We start from the raw sequence: 20,237 nt of genomic DNA on the forward strand, positions 1-20,237 counted from the left end.
CACATCAACAGCCTTTCCCTCATCCACCAGACGGGTCACTCAATCATAGAAGTAGATCAGGTTGGTCAAGCAGGACCTGCCCTTCACAAACCCATGCTGGCTGGGCCTGATCCCCCGGTTGTCCTGCAAATGCCGTGTGATCTCCCTCAGGATAATCTGCTCCATAACCTTCCCCGGCACCGAGGTCAGGCTGACAGGCCTGTAGTTCCCCAGATCCTCCTTATGACCCTTCTTGTAGATGGGAGTCACACTGGCAAGTCTCCAGTCTTCTGGGACTTCTCCAGTTGACCAGGAACGCCAATAGATGATGGAAAGCGGCTTGGCTATCTCTTCCGCCAGCTCCCACAGTACTCTCGGGTGGATCTCATCCAGCCCCATGGACTTGTGGCAGTCCAGGTGGAGTAGTAGGTCTCTGACCGTTTCCTCCTGAATCATGGGGGGTTTGTTTCACTCCCCATCCGAGACTTCCAGGTCAGAGAGTAGAGTGCTCTGAGGACAACTGGCCTGGCTTTTAAAGACAGACGTAAAAAAGGCATTGAGAACCTCAGCCTTTCCATTGTCCTCAGTGGCCGCATTCCCAGCCGTGTCCAGTAAAGAATGGAGATTCTCCCTGGTCCTCCTCTTACTGTTAATATATTTGTGAAAGAGTTTCTTGTTCCGTTTAATCCCAGCAGCCAAGCTTAATTCGAGCTGGGCCTTTGCCTTTCTAATTTTCTCCCTGCACATCCTGGCAACTTCTTTGTACTCTCCCTGAGTTGCCCGTCCCTTCTTCCACAGGAGGTAGATTCTCTTTTTCTCCTGGATCCTCAGGAAAAGCTCCCTGTTCATCCAACGTATTTGATCTTTTGAAAACGAACCCTAGATTCCTCGTGGCTTTGAAGAAAACATTACATGGCCATATGAGCATGGAAGCTGCAAGACCAGTTGCCCCCGCATTGGATAGCAGCAGTTAAGTGAAGAGGTGCCTGAGAATTATCTAAACTGAGGCATAACTTCCAAAGAATTTCTGCATTTTCAGGTCTGTAACTGTTGGTTTGGCCTCTCTTTCATGGTTAAATGCGGTGCTGTTAGCAAGGCAATGTGGGTATGTTATTCTTGGCATGTATCTGTACATGCACGATCTGTTGTACTCCATTAGATATAATGCTTTTTGGTGCATGTGTATAGATAGAGTCGTCATAAAAAAATCGTATGCAATGGATAAATTACTGTAACTATCAGAACTAATAAAAAGATAAAATATTTACTAATTGACAAGAGGAACATGGAACAAAACACTATGAGGAAGGCTGTGCTTTATAAATGATTCTTTTCAGTTCTTACTATTACACAACACTGACTTACTTTCTGCAGGAATTCTTACTCCTTTCTGTTAAATACCTGCAGAGTTAGATAGATTTAAATAATCTTGACTTACACATTATGTGTCCTGTAATTATGTGGGGTCTGGTTCAGCAGTGCAGAGCCTTTTCACAGTATGTCTGCCCTGCTGCATCCCTTTTCTTTATAAGCCACCACATGGATAGCACATTCTCCTTGCTCAGTGTTTGCACAATGCACAATGGATCTTTACTCCTGAACAGAGATTCCCTGAACAAGGAATAATTTCTTCTGTCACAATATAAATCGCACTGGTTAATGAATAATACCTTTTTTCTAAGAGTATCAGAGAATAAACTCCTCCAACATTACCTTTGTTATAAGACTGAGAAAAGGAAGTGAGAATTCTTTCCTTGCTTTATTTCTCTACAAAGGGCAAAGCTGTCTTTTAAAAAAAGAATTCTGAAGATTATATTATTATGAAACTGTATCTGAAAATGATATTTGAAAATGATGACTTGAGTGGATAGCTAAAAGGCTGCAACAGTTATTCCTGTGCAGCAGTAAAATTTTTCAAGGAAATAGTATTTCTGGTCTCAGAGGGTGAGGAGGACACTGACAATTTTAGTTTCGGTGAGGCTCACCTTTACTTCTTTGGGAATTATTTGGGAGTTTTGTGAAGGCGAATTAATTACTGTATGTAGTGGGCTTCTCTCTTATATAGACTAGATTGTTTCTAAGGCTTTGTAAACAGTTTTCCAAAGGATAAAAAAAAAAATTCCATAGTGATTCTAATAAAAACATTGACACTTGAATGCCAGTTCAATTTTGCAATTTCTCTATGCTAGCAAAAAGTTAGTTTAGGTCAATGTAATGTCCTAAACTCTCCTAATAATCAGAACAGAGATAAAGTACAGCCTATGATAGTGCTTCACATTTAGATTCTCCATTGAACTGTGGTTTCTTCCTGCTGAGGAAGTGATATAAAGTAAATCTAAATCTGGCATAAAGACAAGCTAACACTGGGGAGAATCTTCACACCACAAAAATAAGTCAAAACTTTCTTTGTTCTTCCTCCTATCCCACCTTCATATAGTGGACAGAAAATTATGTACAATCAATGTAGCTTTCACCTTAATCGGCATTAGTCCCTGAATTTTATCTGAAACTTAGTCACTCTCCCTCCCCTCGAAATCTAAAGATTAGATACAGATTGGATAAGGATTAGATAATGATACAGTTAGGTTGTCCTATGTGTGACTGATTACAGAGGAATAATGGTACAGGTAGATCAGGTAACACACAGCTACAGGATTCTGGACCAATCCAGTCCAATGTGTTTCTATACTCCTAATTTCTGCTGATGGTTCTTCTATCGAATCTTATTCTCATTCAGATTAAGGATTAGTTTTTTCATGATTGAAAAACAAAACGTCATAAAGAAGCCACTGTAAGATTCCTTATCTCTTATTCCTTTCTTTTAAATGAATAATCGTTTACATTTCAGAAGCAGATGGCTTTTGAAGAATAAAGAGCTTTTCTAAGGCAAAGGGGCATTTTTTAAACAGTGATGGTAAATGAGCTGCCTGTTAGTACAGTTTGACTGCCCTGTGCTGTTAACCATGCTTTTTGAAAACAGAATGGGAAAAAAAGTCAACATTGTTTAAAACAGCTTCTGACAGAACAACTTTTACATAGTCAGCAGAATGTTTGTTAAGAAGTAAGTACATTCAGATTGAACAGACTGAGCATCTTTATGTGATGTAAACAGATAGAAGAAAGATGATGGAAAAAATCAGAAAAATTTCTTCCGTAGAAAATGGCTTCTTGATCTCTGAAAACAACAAGCTTCTTGTGAAGTGCAGTCAAGGCTTACAAACACATTGCTGTGGTACACTGAGTTCAAAATCCCAGCTGACATTTCAAATGGTATTTAGACTTATGACAAATCTGATTTATTTGGGTCTCTCTCTGAAGCTGCCATAAAAGAAGTGCTGATTTGGTGAGTTATTAGTCACAGCACCTTCAGACAGCTTCTTCTAGTTGCAGAAAATACTAGCGATCTATATATTCTTTTCATTGTAAGAGATATTTTCTTTTTGTGAAGATACTGTTCATTTGGCTGGACTCTTCAGTGTCTGATGAAGTATTTAAAGCTGTATATCTCCTTAGAAAAAATATCCTGTCAAAAAATAATTCTGGTAATTGAAGATAATGCCTTGCAAAACGCTGAATTGAGTGATTCAGAAGGAACTTACTTCAGTTCTGAAATGAAAAACTGGCCCTTGTGGTTTTATAATTCAAATAAAATGGAATTGAGATGTATCATTAAGTATTATTGCCCAAATAACATTTATAAAATTTCTTTTGAAAAATAAAATGAAATAACTAATTACAGAAACATCCTCTCTATAGCGAGTCTGTTCTTATCAAACAGTTGCATCTAAGGCAGTACTTTTATATAAAAATTGAATCCAATTGCAGTCTTAGGTACTAATCCAAAGTTTGTGTCACTAAGGATGACTGAGTAAAGATGTCAATAAATATACTTTTCTCTGGAAGTGTCCATTGATTTTAATTAAATAAAGCTCACTTTTATTTTCCTGTTTCACTATACGGTGTCCCACTATTTATTTCAAAAACTTCTGCATTGTGAGCTGTCTACTATTCTCTAGACTGCTTATTTCAAAAAACACGGGAAAGCTATATTAATGTGGGGAAATCTGAAGTACTGATTAAAATATAATTCTTCCTCAACATGAAGGGGAATAAGGGACTTTCTGTATTTTAACTTCAAACTTATTTTTTACATAGTTTTCAAACTTTTACTTGTGGGTAGAATACATATGTTAATAAATATGTATATATTTTAATTAACCACACAATTTGTATAACAGTTAAGTTGGAATGTCTTAATTTTTCAAGCAGACAACTGTAGCTAATGGTCATAGTCCTAAATGTCCTTAAAAATTTAAAAGACTGCAATAGTGAATAAGGTTCCTGTATCATAATGTTCCCCCTGCTTTATGACGTTCTGATAATGTCTAGATTCTTGTTCCAGTACAGGCCTTAAGTATTTATTTTTGTATTTTCCTGATGTGTTTATACATAATAGGCCTATACATTCTCCCGTGTAGATTTAAAAAACAATTTCATTTCAGTTCATGTTTTCACTTCTGTTTGTTCACTGAAGTGGTCTTGCAGAACGCTGGCCATCTAGATTGTGCACAGCATGAAGCTTCAGGAGTTCTCTCTACAGAGGGCCTTAGTACTGGCAGATGTCCTTTCTCATTTGGCTTGTGACTGCCTACCACAGCCATAATTCTCTCATACCTCATGCTTTCCTGTAGTGAAATCTGAAGTTACGAAAGAAGATTTTTGTCCTTTTGTTCTTTTATTAATCGGTTTTGTAAGATTATGCAACTTCTTCTATCTGATATTCTACCTTACCCTTAGGATGCCTTTTAGACATTTTTTTCTTTCCTTCCCACTTGTCATCAAGGCATTCAGTTACCACAGTCCTGTTTCTTAGACTGTTAATGAAGCACTAAGTGAAATCAGATTGAAGACTGGTCTTTGAGACACTCAGCTCTGTTACCTGTTCTTTTACTGACATTGCCTGTCACAGCCCTTCATTTTTGCCCCTTACTGGAAATTCCCCTTAACATTAGAAGGAAAAAAAGGTATTTGTTTGTCTTGCCCAGGATCCAGGGGACAGTTGTCTGTGCCGCAAAATGATCAGACAGTTATTCCTAAAATAAAGTAACAAATTTAATTTGTTCATATTTATCAATGCCATTTGACTCCATAGTAAAAGTAACAGTTAAAAAAGCCATTGTCTGGATATGCTGTGAGAGTGATAGTGCTAGTGAAGCCAAGATTTCTGCATTCTCCTCTGATGTTATGGGCACTGTCTTTTCAACACATTGTGTGTGTCAGCTCACTGCTGTACATGAAGTAGACTTCTGAAAACAGCAGACTGCCAACTGTTTAACAGAAGGGGACCAGAGATAGTTTGGTTGGTTGGTTGGTCAGTCAGTCTATCTAACCATGCTAATCTATTCTGATCCCCTTCATCCCTGCTGAGACAAGAAAGCAAAGGCTAATGTAGATAAACAGGAACTTCTGTTTTTTTGAAAGATTTCCAGGCTTATGTCTCCTAATGGATGTGCTTAGAACACTCCTGCTGTATTTTCCAAATGTTACTAACACTGTTCTGTTCTGTCAAAAATTGCAAATAACAAAACCTCTATAGATTTTCAAATGAGAGAAATAAATTTAAACAACAGAAAAATCTGAAGACAACTTCCTTTTCCCATTATAGATGTTAATTCTATCCATAATTCTGCATGTTGGGTCAACGAATACGTTATTACATTGTGTCGTAAAATTGTAGTCAACAGAGATTAGTTATTGCTGCAAATTGATATGTTTAGCATGTCCTTCACAGTGCTTGACCTGACCTAGGTCTGATCCTCATTTATATGGCATAACAAAAATCTACTTAACAGATGCTCAGAGGATGCATTTTCATAGATTCTGAATCTCTCTGGTGTTAATTTGCTTACATAGCTGAAAACAGAGGGGAATATGTCTGAAATGAACCATGTGCAACCAAAAACTAAAAAAAAAAGAATGAAAGTATGTGTTCATTTTGAATTAATGAATCAGTGAACTGGTAGGCCTATTATTTGTAATACTCAAAGGACAATCAACACTTCTGCACTCACTGAACAGCTCACCAGTAGAGCATATCAGGCTTTCTGATTGCTAGCTAATTTGAAGAGTCAAGGAAGTAAAGGAGGGTAACAGAAGTCAAAGTCTTGGTCTTGTTATTTCAGCTGACATGAAAAGTGCCAGTAAGGCTTGTGAGCTCCAAGCATTGGGCTAGGCAAGGGAAATACGGGTATTAAATCTTAGAATAATATCCATTCAATTGTGTAGCACAAAAGGCCTAGAATCATTACACAGCACATCTATTATGAACTAATAGAGCTTTTAGAGTCAGTTGTTGTCATCAGCCACCCTGCGCTCACACTAAAACTAAAAAAGATGTAACTGACTCATCTTTTTTCAGTTTTGCAGCAGCCCCACTTGCAAAATATAGCATGAAAAGCCCCATGTCAGACGATCCTTTCAGACTTTCTTTAGCACAGTTGCAGTCTCCCATAGATTGATCAGGTGGTTTGTCCTTTCTCTGCTTTTAATGCTGCAGATCTGGTTCTTGCTGCATTATTTCAAAGATGGAACAGCTGCAGCAAGGCCAGATCCTCACTTGATGTAAATTGATATTTCTTCATTGAAGTATGCAGGGCTAAGCCACACTGCATCAACTGAAGATCAGTTCCACAAAATGTCTTGGGAGTTGCTTTTTAGCTTATCTATAAATTACCAGAGCACTACTGTAGGAGGAAAAGTATCTAGTAAAATGATACAGTATTTTGCTTTTGCTGAAGTGTTAAGAAAACAGAAAAAAAACTGAACACCAACACACAAGTGGTGCGATATAATAGGCAACAGATTCTAAAGGCAAAGAATTTTTTTGGGAAAAGATTCAGTGTGGGGGTAGACAAGCTAGGATGAAAAAGATAAAAGCATGATTGATAGAAAGAACAGCAGATGGACAGCATGTACTGTCTGGGACTCCAGCAGCTATCAAATGAAATCAGTTGAACTTTTGTTAGGTTCGGAGCTGTTTGCCACTAAGCAAAATGAAGAGAGATGCACAGAATATGACCGCCATATGTCTTAATCCATGACAGAGACATTTCTGGGTGCCCAGCTCCCCAGGCCAACTGATTCATGAACTCCCTGGGCCAACTGACTTATGAGCTCCCCAATTTGGTAGCTGCTTTCTCCAGACTGCAGCATGCAGGCAGGCCAAGAGGCAGCTGTTCTAAAAGCCTGAAAGCCTCATTTGTGTGGGTCTGTAAAACGAAGCTGCCTTTCAGATTCTGACATGAAGACACACGCTGGGATTTCCAAACTTTTGGATTTTTTTACAGGATCCTGGGAGACCTGAGAATCAAGTCATATACAGATCTTCTTTAAAACCTATCAGTAAGTCAGTAAGACAGGCAATCTAATGCATTTTTGGTCTACCATTTGAATTTTTATTCAGCGCATCCACCCTTCTGATGCAAAAATGGAGATACAATCTCCTTAGAGGTGATGCATTCAAGGTTTTCTGTTAGTAGCTGTAGAAATTAAGGAGGCACGGAGATGTCCTTTCCCCCCATGTTTCTATCCCTCCTCATCCAGCAGTGACAGAGGTGCTCAAGTGAAGAACTTGGCAGTCTCCCCCTAGTAAGAGTTACATAGAAGAATTACAGAAAACATATGGATCATGACTTAACAGCATTTGTCTCACCAAAGAATGATCCTAGTGTGTAAGATACAAAGGAAAGCTCTGGAGATGGGGAGAAGTGTGAAGGTTTTCTAAAATTGAAAGTTTTTTCTTCAGCATGCATCAGGTACACAGTGATTCCTATACAGTATTCTTTAGCTTAAACACAGCTGAAAGTATTTTCTTTTAATGCTGCAACAAAACGTAGTCATTCAGCTACTCATGCCTGCTCAGTGGCAAGAACACAATTTGGTCATTTATATATATGTAGAGCAAGTATGTCTTGATGTAACATTTTTCACCTGTTTTGTGATAGTTCCATCTTTTTCTATAAGGGATTCTCCAAAAGTAATGCCTCCTATTTTATTATGTTGGCTGGCATTGTCAGAGGTGGATGGTGGTAAGGCGGTAAACGCTGAACTTTCCTGCCAATATTACATTATGTTTGGTTGCCTTGCAATAGATGGCAGCAGAGGGACAGTCTGACAAAATGGAGTCTGACATGGAAGTGAGTTTGAGGCAAAGGTGTGTCACTGAATTCCTCCATGAAGAAAATATGACACCCACTGACAGTTATTGACACTCGCTGAACGTTTATGGAGACCAAACAGTGGATGTGAGCACAGTGGCAGCAGCGATAGTGGGTCACCTCTACTGGTGCAGATTGTTATGAGCATAGCATGTAGTCTCTTGTTCACTGCTGGCAAAAATGCATAGATAATGATGATGACTGTGCTGAAAAATGATGTTTTGTAGTTGAGAATATGCTCTGTCTATTTGCTTGTTTTTGTGGTCTTTGTATTTATTGTAGTTTCCATGGAAATAAATGGGAGGCTTTACTTTTGTGGTGCCCTGGTCACTGTCGTATATTGACCTGGTCACTGTCGTATATTGACCTAGTCCCTGTCACATATAGTTCTTTCATTCAATTTACTTACTACTGTGATAGAAAACAGGCTCTTACAATACTCTGTCTTTTGCTTACAATTTCTAAACATTGTCCTTCCAGAATAGCTTTTGTAATGAGTTAATGCACTGCCAAATCCTTCACAGCAAAAGGTGGAGCAGATGGATATTTTTTCCCCAGTTTGTCCTTTTACTGAATGTCTGTGTGTCCTGATCTCTGTGGAGACCCTGAAGTACATTTAATAGAGTGCTGTAACATGATTGTGGTTTTCTTTCCACCCATTAAAGGATTGAGAAATAACTTCAGCTAAAGTCAACAAACCTGTTGCTGGTTTATGTTACTGAAAAGAACAAGTTCCCTCATATAAGTGACAATTGCAGCACTGGAAAGAAGCTATAGAATTACCATGAAGGGAACAAAGACAGTAGATTTTAAAAAATTCTTCCCTGTCTGACTGATAGTGTAGGAGTAGTGGTCTGCATGGAGGCTGACTAAACAGAAGAGAGGATTTAAGGAGATACTGCCATATGTGAAATGGTTGAATCATTTCAAAGTATAACATCAGGAGGAAAAAAATATTCCTAAAATGTTGATTTAGCACCAGACAAGACACACTTGGCTCCACTGCTAGTCATTCAACTACTCTTCATAATCCTGAAACTGTTATCTGAAGGGCTTATATTATATTGAGATCATAACTTTGGCACTCTTAAAACAAACTGAAAAGAAAGAAAGGAATAAAGCAGAGGAAATTGTCCAAGGAAATTGGCTCTCATAGAGCAAGAAGGATTCGTTACTCAGAGGCTTCAGATCCTGGTAATCCATCCAACTGCTTTTAGTTGCTCTAGTGACATCAGACAAGTAGAAAACTGGCAAAAATGGTCAGATTAAAACAATCCCTGGAAACACATCTGCCTCAGAGTCGTCTTCCAAGTACAAAGGGTAGACGGGTGGCAAAGCTTTTTCCTTGCCTTCTTTAGAAAAACTGTGTCTAAGTCAGAGGCTGTTAGCAATTCAGTCCTGCCTACCCAAAATGAAATGCAAGTTCCATGCATGCCTAAATGAGGTTTAACAGACTAGAGAAGAGTTCTGATAGGCAGCTTATGTTTACAGTAGTAATACTTTCTGCTAATAGTCTCTAATAAATGGATCCTCAAACACTGACTATTCCAAAATAAGCGCCAGCTTCCTATATCCTGACCCAGTTACATCAAAATGAATTAATTAGATCCAGACTAAATGTCATATATATTTCAGGAGGATGTAATAATTACTAGAAGTCTGTTGATGGGTGAAATAAGTAATCTGACATGCCCTTATCTGATATTAAGGAATTTATATGGCTAGGGCTCTCTTTTAAAACAAGAACAGAATTACAAAATGTCTATTTTGTCTTTACCATGTGTCAGTTTTTAACACGTGACACACCATTCTGAAGCCAAATTTTTCTCCCACTTTCATTCTGGGCAAGCTGTTAAAAGTAATGGCACTGACTCTGAACTGACTGTGCCTGGCAACAACTTACTTGGAATCCTAGACAAGTGGACTCTTGGGAATAGCCATGCCATTAAACATGCTGGGAACATCCAGCTGTATCAGTAAACATGCTGGAAACATCAACCACAGATTGCATCCTATTCCCACTCCAACATCAGAAATTGCAAAACAGCAAAAGAACAAAAAAGATATATAATTTATTTTACTATGTACTACGTCATTCCAATTTCTCACGTGTTTTCATCTTTCTAGGTCTACATAATAAAAAACAGTAAAGTCTGATCTTCTACCACTCATTGCAATAGGTAGTTCAGGAGTTACAGTAACTCTCATTTATCTCATTTCTCAAGATACAGAAGATACAGAAAACTTAGGATTTAAAAATATTATATATACATGAAATATATGAGTGAAAGAGAAACTAATGATTTTTCAGCTTATGTTTCAGGTCTAGAAGCATGATCTGTGTGTCATGAGAAGCAGCGCTATCACATACCCTTCCTTTCTAGCCAGGCTGTGTTGTGAAAGAATGAAATTCAATCCCGTCAGTGCTCCAGTGATAATTATTGCCCATCTTTGGCCACAGGCCAATGTAATTTCATACATTTTATACACTTTATAGGAAAAGTCTTCATTTATGAAGATGACAGGAAACATTTTGGCAATTTTTATTTTTTAAAACTGTAGTTACTGGCAGCACTCTAGAGTCTGGAATATGAGGGGTATTATGAGAAATCTGAGGATTGATGGATTGCTGATCAGCATGAAAGTGAGACAGCTGAACCTCTGTGGTAACTGCAGTGTACTGAACAAAGCTCTGCGCGTGTGTTTTGAACAGTACATTAATGATAACTGGCTTGGAAGGCATTTAGCAGTATCCTTCCATGCGCAGGGACTTAGTTATGGAGAACATCATTCCCTGATGGACTTCTGTGCATGCAGGTCTTTAGAAAATATTTTTGAGCCCCTTGAACTGTAAGAAAATGAAAAATAAAAATTCTATAGACTGCCTGTTTTTTTCTTATGGGGTTTTAGAATAGCCTAATGCTTGTCTGCCTGGCCTTTATGAAGGCTTGAGTTGTGAAGTCAGGTATAGTCCATGGAGATTAGAAACACAGCTCCTTTTTCTGTGTACTGCTTGTAAATTGGAAATAAACCATTATGATACGGCAAGGAGGTATTTTTGAAGCGTATCTACTTAATAGTAATTTTTAAAGTGCTGAAGATAAGCTGGTGGCTAGGAGTCAACAGAAATAAAAAGTGGTGGAGAAATTTGATTCTGTAAATATTTGAACTGAAGTCTCATTCAGGTGCAGGTGTCGGATATCTAAAAAATAAACTGCATAAGGTATGCTATTACTTATTTCCTCCTCTTTGTATCCCTCATTAGAAGAAAATAAAAATAACACTCAAATGTCTTTAATACAGTCAAGAGATGTGGTGCTAACAAAGGAAGTACTCTGAGCTTTCTATTCAATGTTGCACTGCAATACGTATATGGCATGCTATGCAATATACCAAAGATCATTATGTCATCTGCTGCACAAATTGCACAGCTAAGGAGTATGGAAGGAAAAGCATTTGTGCCACTGGGAATTTATAATCTGATAATGGTTTATGCAGCATTATCAGATTTCTTCCCAGAGGACCCGATGACCTTACTGGCTAGCTTTATAAGACTATGAGTTATTCTAGAAACAAAATACTGCTGGTTGCGGCACAAGATTTCCAAAGAGCTGAAGGTTTGAACTACAGAAAAAGAGAAGGTAGAATTTGCTTTTGCAACTGAAGGGGAAATTTTGGGAAGTAGAATGCAATTATTGTAATCAAATGGATGAGTGTTCAAAAAAAAAGGCATGTGCTTTCAGCATTATAGGTTTTTATTTTAACTTGATGCAGGAAAAGAGAAGGTAGGATAGAAGGTCCAGTTTTTGTAAAGAAGCACTGCATACTTCTGTACAGAATGCCATTCTTGATATTCAAAATGCAGCTGAATTTAAATGAAATTATTTTGTATAAGGTGTGGTACAAAAACATTATGAAGACAAGCATGTGGTATATTTACTCATTGTGTATCAGATAAAAATGTCCAAATAGTATGAAGGAAAGATTTATGTGTTGTCTTCTTTCCTTTTGAGACATGGGAGACAAAAGAATCATAAACATCATGGGGAATATTTTGGGACATGCAGACTGATGTTAAATCCCATTGTTGCTTCCTGTTTATTGGAATGAGACCCTTCCACACCCTATTTTTGTGTTGTTATGAAAATTAAATGATTTCCAGTGTACAGAAGGGATAATGAAGCCTATTCATTTTAAAAAGACTAATGGCATTTAGCTTGATAGTTTGGATGTTTAAAAGTGGAGAACAGATTGGCTTGTGGTGTTGTAATAGGAGCAGTAACAGAGATTGCTGCTGGGAGAAAGGAGCTTACCTTAGCCCAAAGCAATAGAATTAGCAACACTAATGGAAGGAGTAGTAAATAACCTATAAGATTTGAAAGTACAAAGCAGAGTCAGTCAAACAACAGGAGAATGCAAAGCTAACTGAAAGGAATCAAGAGCAGGAAATCTGCTTTTTAGAGGAGCTTTTTTTTTTTTTCTGTGACTTTAAACTTGTTCATTATTTTGCATGCTCTCACTGGAAAAAACAAGAGTAGTTATCAAATTTCACTCGAAACTCAGGAAGGGAGTTTCCAAAACACCAAAACACCAAAAAAAAAAAAGTTAAAAGGAAAATAAATCAGCTATTTGTGTGCATACATATAGATATAGATTAGATATAGGTATAAATAGATATAGATATAGATATAGATATAGATATAGATATAGATATAGATATAGATATAGATATAGATATAGATATAGATATGGATATATGTAGATATAGATGTAGATATAGATGATATAAATATAGATATTCTGCACAAACTGCTGTGTTCTAGACCTGTCTCTTGAACTGGCCTTTCCCTAGCACCAGCTACAAGCACAGTTGGTCCTCCTAAATCATGGGTAGCTTCAGCTCACTTCTGTGAGCTCAGGAGCAAGGGTAGCTGATCAAGCTTGATGTAAGAGAAGGTTCTGCAAAAAGTAGGGCACAAAGTACCACTGAGAAACCTAGCAAACTGGTATTCCACTAAACTTGTCATGTGAACTCAATGCATAGACTTATGGGTTTCTGAGTTAACAGAATTGAATTGCAGAATCATAAAGGCTGGAAAATACCTCTAAGATCATCTAGATCAATCATCCATCTACCACGAATACTTCCTCCCTAAACTATGTTCCTTAGTGCCATATCTACCCTTTTCTTGAACACCTCCAGGGATGGTATCTGAACCACCTCCCTGGGCAGCCCGTTCCAGTGCATGACTACTCTATCAGAGAAGGAGTTTTTCCTAATATCCAACCTGAACCTCCCATGGTGTAACTTGAGGCCGTTCCCTCTCATGATACTGCTAGTTACATGGGAAAAGAGACTGACCGCCACCTCACCGTAACCTCCATTCAGGTGGTTGTAGAGGGCAATGAGGTCTTCCCTGAACCTCTACTTCTCCCAACTAAACAATTCCAGTTCCCTCAGCCGCTCCTCTTAGAACTTGTGCTCCAGTCCCCTCACCACCTTCACTGCCTTTCTCCGAATATACTCCAGGGCCTCAATATCCTTCTAATATAAGGGGCCCAAAACTGAACGCAGAACTCAAGATCTGGCCTCAACAGAGCTGAGTACAGAGGGACAATCAATACCCAACTCCTTCTGGCAACACTATTTGTGATACAAACCAGGACACCATTGGCCTTCTTGGCTACCTGGGCACACTGCTGGTTCAGCCAAGTGTTGACCAACACCCCCAGGTCATTTTCGTCTGCACCATCTTCGAGCCACTCTGCCCCAAGCCTGTAGTGTTGCCTGGGGTTGCTGAGACCAAGGTGCAGGATTCGACACTTGGTCTGGTTGAACTTCATCCCATTGTCCTCAGCCCGGCGATCCAGCCTGTCCAGATCTCTCTGTAGGGCCTTCCTACCCTCAGGCAAGTCGACACTTCTTCCCAGCTTGGTGTCATCTGCAAACTTACTGAGGGTGCACTCAGCCCACTCACCCAGATAATCAGTAAGGTTATTAAACAAGATGGACTCCAATACCAACCCCTGAGGAACACTGCTTGTGACTGTTTGCCAGCTGAATTTAATGCATTTCACTGCCACTCTCTGGGCTCTGCCCTCCAGCCAGCCTTTTATCCAGCAAAGAGTGTACTTGTCCAGGCCACAGGCTGCCAGTTTCTCTACAAGAATGCAGTGGAAGACAGTGTCAAAGGCTTTGCTGAAGTCTAGATAAACTACGTCAACAGCCTTTTCCTCATCCACCAGGCTGGTCATCCAGTCACAGAAGGAGGTGAGGTTGGTCAAGCAGGACCTACCTTTCATAAACCCATGCTGGCTGAACCTGATTCCTCTGTTGTCCTGCACATGCCATGTGATTTCGCTCAAGATGATCTGTTCCATAACCTTCCCTAGCACCAAGGTCAGGCTGACAGGCTTGTAGTTCCTCAGATCCTCCTTATGACCCTTCTTGTAGATGCAAGTCATGCTGGTGGTCACCTACCTCTCACTGCTGACCATCTCGGGATCACAGGATGGAGCTTATGTGGCCCCCACCAGTTTATTTCCTGTTTATTTCAGCAGGATGTGATTGTTTTTTTTTTTCCTGTGCTGCTAATGGTACCAGTAAAATAGAACAACACTTCCCCTGAAAGACTTAGAGTACAGTTTATTTTAGGTTAAATCCCTTTGCACAAATAAATGTGATTGTATGTTTTGGATATATCAGTACTGTTGATATTGGCTTGTATCTTTTTAACTTCTTTCATTACATGGAATCTGATTCTCTTCCATGCTCATCATATGGAAAAATATCTTAGCATTGCTTACTTTTGGGGGGATTACATTTGTCATAAGATTTGAGGTCAAACAGGATTTTTTCCCCTCAAGTGAACTGGCAGGGATTTCTATCAGTGTCACTGTTATTTTTGACTGTAATATAGGGACTAGTCTTCCCCCTAGGATCATTGTGGAGTTCTGCGTAACAAGTTCTCTGTTATTTCAGGAGCTTCAGATATGAGGCTTACGATCTTGTGTATTGCTTTTGTGAGTTCACTGTGGTATGGTGAGAAGTAATTTCAATCGAGTAATAGAGTGTTTAGCAGCTGTTCTTCAGTCTGCTAAATTAAACACTTATTGCGCAGGCCATTGTCATTGTGGAGCATTAGATTTGATGATCAAGGTGTTTACTTCCAATATTCATTTCTTATATGCAAGATTAATTTTGATAGGAAACTTTGTGGAGCAAGTTACTACCCAGTGTAAATAGATGTGGTTGTATAATGCCTCAGTATTTTCAGATGCAAGGAATAAATAGAAACCTGGATATAAAGGCACTATGTTTTTTTAAGGATGTGAGGTACATTTTGTGTGTTCTATTGAACTGTCAGCTTCCCACATAAGAATGTTTTTTATTTTCTAAAGAGAAAATATCTTATTTGATTTCTATTTGTACCTATATATGAATGTTTTGAAAATGTCAGATGACTAATCGAGGTCTTTGGGGAAGATCTGTGTGAATTTTACCATACTCTAAGACTGTTTCAGTTGACTAGTGCCTTCTATAGTAAATTTAATTGTGTACTTATTTGTTCAGTCTATTATTCGACAATGAGAATAGCCTAAAATTAATCAGAACATTATTCATTGGTTAGGAAGAATGGATAAATGTGCATTTTTCCCGTGCTGAAAGAATGGTACCTATCATGCTATTCTCTGATTGAACTGTGACAATGCAATTAAGTGGCACTTAGTTACAAAACATTTTAAATAATCTTCACTTGTGTTACTTCTCCTTTGCTACTGGCTTCTCCCTATTGCCTCAGCCTTTACTCTGTGTTTAGCTAGAAGATGGAAATACCACAATAAATATACGTTAATATTTGCTGGCTATTGAGAAGATAGACTTGTGGATAAAGAATGCAACTAAATTAAAAATAAAATAAAATAAAATAAAAATCAGAGCTGTGAAGTCCATTAGAATCAATGGAAAATACTTCCTTGAAATTAGCTGGAGTTTTTCTTAGAATCTGTAGTGATTTTTTTTTATCCAGAAATTTAAACAAACACTTTTTTTCCCCCAAAAATAATTTGGTTACCATACAGTTAGGGTATTCCTTCTTGGAACTTCTTGGAAAAATTAGTCTTCAGCTTTCTGAATGTGTTCAGTGGAAGTAATATATTATCTAATAGTACCATGATTCCTACTCACTCCTTTTTGTTCATCAAGTTACATCTGACTTTTTTTATGTTAATGGGGTGGGAGAAAGAGACTTGCTGCAAATCCTCGTATGTGGCTGGGAACCACAAATCATGTCCACACTCATTTCTGACATAAGGATCTGCAATGATTCTTATCCTGGAAATTTCAGGACCAAATCAAGAGTTCTGGGCTCCTCATGCTGCTGTCTGGCTTCTTTCTCTGGCAAGAAAATTTATTCATGAGCGATAGTAGCATCGGTGGCCTAGCTAAACTTAGTTACTCCTTCACCATGCATGCACATGATGGGTGCACATTAATGTGAGCAAAGATAAGAAGCTGGAAGTACTGTACCTCCAATCAGCATTTACTTCCAGTGTATTTTCTGGTGAATTATCTACCAATTTTCCATGGAACAATGCCACCAAGAGCGGCTGCTGCCTGGCTTAGTTTCCTCGTGGCTAGACATATCCCCTGAAATTATGTGAAGCCCTAGACCATACTGTGTTCATCCAAAATAGAGTCCATAATCTCAGAGGGAAGAAGATTGTGATGAAGGCTCCACTCTTCATCTGTGCTTGCTGGACACATTTGGCAAGGAATATCACCAACTGACCTCTCTCATGCTGAGTAGCTGGAGGAATGATGTAATCTATATTTTATGAAGCAGAAGATAAGGCACTCTAACCTCCTTAGCATTAAAACCTCCTCAGCAAAGAAAAAAAGGCGGGTCATTGTCATTGGTGACTCACTGCTGAAGGGAGCAGAAGGCCCAATTTGTAGACCAGACCCACTATGCAGGGAGGTCTGCTGCCTCCTGGGGGCCAGGGTTAAAGATGTAAGGCAGAAACTTCCTTCCCTAGTACGGCCCTCAGATTATTATCCCTTATTTTTGTTTCAGGTAGGCAGTGACGAAATAGGAAGAACTTCCCCAAGGAATATGAAGAAGGAATTCAGAGCCTTGGGGTGACTGGTCAGGGGTTAGGGAGCACAAGTTGTGTTCTCCCCTATCCCTCCAGTTATAGGGAATGATGAAGGAATGAACACAATGGGCCAACGGATTAATACTTGGCTCTGAACCTTGTGTGCCCAGCAGGGGTTTGGGTTTTTTGAACTTGGCTCAATGTACATGAGACCAGGCCTGCTGGCAACCAATGGGAATAGCTTACCTCACTGGTAGAAAGGGGTTTTACAATGGGAATTGGGAAGGTTCATTGATAGAGCTTTAAACTAGGTATGAAGGGGGGTGCGGGTGAAACCGAGGTCACTAGAAAGGAGTCTATATGTAACATGCCAGTGCTTGTGAGAGGGGGATGCGCTAGCAAGTTCCCACAGCCTTGTGTCTTGGTGAAGGAGGAAGACGACACACCTTTTTGTAGGAAGAACACAAGGGTTGTTGTGAGGTGAAGTACAGAAACACCTGAGCATGGTCACGAGGGTATTAGGGCTCCTCCCGCTCAAAAGGTGGCCCAGCTCAGGTGCATTTACACTAATGCACGCAGCATGGGTAACAAACAGGAGGAACTGGAGGCTATTGTGCAGTCAGAAAACTATGACATAGTCGCCATCATGGAAATGTACTAGGATGACTTACACAGCTGGAGTGCTGTGATTGATGGCTTCCAACTTTTCAAGAGAGATAGACAAGGCAGGAAGGGCGGTGGTGTAGCCCTCTATGTTAAGAAAGAATGCAAATGTATGGAAATTAATGATAGTGATGATAAGGTTGAGAACTTATGAGTCAGAATTAAAGCGAAGGCCAATAAGACTGACGTTATCGTGGGAGTCTGCTAAAGGCCACCCAACCAGGATGAAGAGGTGGAAAGTTCAGCTTCCCAGACATCTGCTGGAATTATAGCAGAAAGGGAACAGTCCCAGAGGTTCCAAGAGCGTGTGGGAGATAACTTCCTGACACAGTTGGTAAAGGAGCCAACAAGGGGAAGCAATATCCTGGACCTGCTGTTTGTTAACAGGGAAGGTCTTGTGGGGGATGTAAAGGTTGGAGGCCGTCTGGGGCAAAGTGATCATGAAATGATAGATTTCTTGATCCTTGTTGAAGCACAGAGGGGAGTCAGCAGAACTGCCACCTTGGACTTCCAGAGGGCAGGCTTTGGTCTCTTTCAGACCATGGTTGAGAGAGTCCCTTGGGAGGTAGTTCTGGGGGGCATGGGGGCCCAGGAAGGCTGGGAATACTTTAAGGAAGTTATTTTAAAGGTGCAGGAGCTGACCATCCCCAAGTCATGAAAGATGAGCCGACGAGGTAGGAGACTGGTCTGGCCAAACAGAGACCTTTGTCTGGAACTCAGGAACAGAAGGAAAGTTTTTGGTGCTTGGAAGAGGGGTTAAGCAACTTATGAGGATTACAAATACATAGTGAATCTGTGCAGGGAGAAAATTAGAAAGGCCAAAGCCCAGCTAGAACTGAACTTGGCCACTAAAGTGAAAGACAAAAATAATATTTCTATAAATACATCAGCAGTAAGAGGAGGGCTAAGGAGAATCTCCATCCCTTGTTGGATGCTGAGGGCAACACGGTGACCAAGGATCAGCATAAGGCTGAGGTACTTAACGCCTTCCTTGCCTCAGTCTTTAATAGTAAGACTAGTTGCTCCCTGGGCACACAGTCCCTTGAGCTTGTAGATAGGGACTGGGAACAGAATAGGCCCTGTATAATCCACGATGAGATGGTTTTGAACCTGCTCCACAAGCTGGACACTCACAAGTCCATGGGGCCAGATGGACTGCACCTTAGAGTGCTGAGGGAGTTGCTTCGACAGTCCTGGCTAACAGGGAATGTCTGGGTGGACTGGAGACTAGCAAATGTGACACCCATCTTCAGAAAGGACCGGAAAGATGATCCTGGTAGCTACAGGCCTATCAGTCTCACCTCAGTGCCAGGGAAGGTTTTGGAATGGATAATCTCGGGAGCCATCATGGATCAGTTAAAGGTCAACCAGGGGATCAGGCCCAGTCAGCATGGGTTCATGAACGGTAAATCCTGTTTGACAAACCTGATCTCGTTCTATGACAAGGTGACCCCCTTCGTGGATGAAGGTAAGGCTGTCGATGTGGTCTACCTGGACTTCAGTAACACCTTTGACACTATCCCCCAGAAAATCAGCATGGAGAAGCTGGCTGCCCATGGTCTGGATGAGCATACGCTTTGCTGGGTGAAACACTGGCTGGATGGCTGGGCCCAAAGAGTTGTGGTCAGTGGAGTTAAATCCAGTTGGCAGCCAATCATGAGCGATGTCCCCCAGGACTCAGTGCTGGGGCCTCTTCTCTTCAACACCTTTATCAATGATCTTGATGAGGGGATTGAGTGCACCCTCAGTAAGTTTGCAGACGACACCAAGTTGGGAGGGAGTGTTGATCTGCAGAAGGGTAGAAAGGCAATACAGAGGGTTCTTGACCTCGATGGACCAAGGTAAACCATATGAGTTTCAGTAGGGCCAAGTGTCAAGTCCTGCATTTTGGTCACAACAACCCCAGGCAACTCTACAGGCTTGGGGAGGAGTGGCTGGAAAGCTGCCTGACAGAGAAGGTGTGCTGATGGACAGCCAGCTGAATATGAGCTAGCAGTGCCCAGGTGGCCAAGAAGGCCAATGGCATCCTGTCTTGTATCAGGAATGGTGTGCTGAGCAGAACTAGGGAAGTAATCCTGCCCTGTATTGGTACAGTTGGTAATCGGCATTGGTGAGGCCCCACTTCAACTACTGTGTTCAGTTTTGGGCACATCAGTACAGAAAGGACATGGAGGTGCTGGAGCAGGTCCAAAGAAGGGCAACAAGGGTTGTGAAGGGCTTGGAGAATATGCCCTACGAGGAGCAACTAAAGGAACTGGGGCTGTTTAGTCTGGGGAAGAG

The sequence above is a fragment of the Numida meleagris genome, chromosome 4 (assembly GCF_002078875.1).
Source record: "Numida meleagris isolate 19003 breed g44 Domestic line chromosome 4, NumMel1.0, whole genome shotgun sequence".
NCBI classification, from domain to species: domain Eukaryota; kingdom Metazoa; phylum Chordata; class Aves; order Galliformes; family Numididae; genus Numida; species Numida meleagris.